Consider the following 1,361-nt stretch of genomic DNA (forward strand, 5'->3'; position numbering starts at 1 on the left):
AAAGCAGCCCAATCCTGCCAGAAAAGCTACTATGATAGTAAGCACCGTGATTTGGCTTTCGAGATCGGAGATCATGTTTACCTCCACGTCTCTCCTATGAAAGGTACTCGTCGCTTGGGTATCAAAGGGAAGCTTGCCCCTAGATACGTGGGACCTTTCAAGATTGTCAGCAAGAGAGGCGATCTCGCCTATCAACTCGAGCTTCCTTCAAACTTTGCAAATGTGCATGACGTGTTCCATGTCTCTCAGCTCCGAAAGTGCTTCAAGACTCCTGACCACACCATCAACTTTGAGGACATTGAGCTCCAAGAATATCTGTATTATCGTGAGCATCCCGTTGCTATTCTTGAAGAGACTGAACGCGAGACTCGCAACAAGTCAATCAAATTCCTCAAAGTCAAGTGGTCACACCATTCTGACCGTAAAGCTACCTGGGAACGCGAGGATCACCTCCATTCTGAGTACCCAGCGTTCTTTCAGTCCTAGATCTCGGGACGAGATCCTCTCGTAGTGGTGGAGTGTTGTAACACCCCGGATGTGATTTACCTAATATGTAATCCAACTCTTGCCATTTCCGGCGTTAAGTTATTTTATTTTCTCGGGTTCGGATTTTTGTCTCCGTGTGTTGTTGTCCTTGTCATGCATCTCATATCATGTCATCATGTGCATTGCATTTGCATACGTGTTCATCTCATGCATTCGAGCATTTTTTCCCGTTGTCCGTTTTGCATTCCGGCGCTCCGTTCTCCTCCGGTGGTCATTTCTACCTATCTTTCGTGTGTGGGGATTAAACATTTCCGGATTGGACCGAGACTTACCAAGCGGCCTTGGTTTACTATCGGCAGACCACCTGTAAAGTTTCGTATCATTTGGACTTCATTTGATGCTCCAACGGTTAACCGAGGGACCGAAAAGGCCTCGTGTGTGTTGCAGCCCAACACCCCTCCAATTTGGCCCAAAACCTACCAAAACCCTCTCCATCATCTAGAGCGTTCGATCATGATCGCGTGGCCGAAAACCGCACCTCATTTGGACACTCCTAGCTTCCTCTATGCCTATATAAAGACACCCCCGAAAATCTCCTTCTCCTTCCCCCGTCCAAACCCTAGATCCATCTCCACCCACTGCCGCCAGACACAACCCGCCAGGCCGGACATTGTCCGACCCGCGCCGCCACCGCCATGTGTCGGATCCTGATTGGGTCGCGCCGCCGCCCCACTTCGCCGTCGCCACCGGCCCGGGTGGCCCAGGAGGGGCCACCGAGGCCCGTTGTCTCCCGCCGCTGCCCGGGGCCATCTTCCCCGCAGCCGCCCGCCTCACCGGACGTCCCTCCGCCGCCCGTCGCCCTCACCGGCGCGCGC

Source organism: Triticum dicoccoides, chromosome 3A, assembly GCF_002162155.2.
Source record: "Triticum dicoccoides isolate Atlit2015 ecotype Zavitan chromosome 3A, WEW_v2.0, whole genome shotgun sequence".
In the NCBI taxonomy this organism is placed as follows: Eukaryota; Viridiplantae; Streptophyta; class Magnoliopsida; order Poales; family Poaceae; genus Triticum; species Triticum dicoccoides.